At 59.5% G+C, this 304-nt stretch overlaps 1 protein-coding gene across 1 annotated transcript in view; it reads right to left on the reverse strand.

The window, feature by feature from the left end:
- Nucleotides 1–304, reverse strand: part of APOC1 (apolipoprotein C1) — a 4,018-nt gene that overhangs the window by 3,131 nt on the left and 583 nt on the right. The gene's annotated exons all lie outside the window — the stretch shown is intronic.

The following is a 304-nucleotide window of genomic DNA, read 5'->3' on the forward strand; positions in this document are numbered from 1 at the left end:
CCCCACATGGACCCCACTGCCTCCCCTCTACACAGACCCCACTTCCTCCCCTGATCCTGCAGTGCCCCCTCCCCGCATGGACACCCCCCCAGCCCCACATGGACCCCACTGCCTCCCCTCTACACAGACCCCACTTCCTCCCCTGATCCTGCAGTGCTCCCCCAATAGGTGCTAGAACTAGGGGAGCTGCTGCACCCCCTGTCTTGAAGTGGTTTCCATTATATCCAGTGTTTGCAGTTTGGTTCAACGGCTCTCAGCACCCCCAGTATAAAAATTGTTCCAGTACCCCTGGTCCATTCCCCCC

Source organism: Terrapene carolina, unplaced genomic scaffold, assembly GCF_002925995.2.
Source record: "Terrapene carolina triunguis isolate 2854851 unplaced genomic scaffold, T_m_triunguis-2.0 Scaffold898, whole genome shotgun sequence".
Taxonomy (NCBI): domain Eukaryota; kingdom Metazoa; phylum Chordata; order Testudines; family Emydidae; genus Terrapene; species Terrapene triunguis.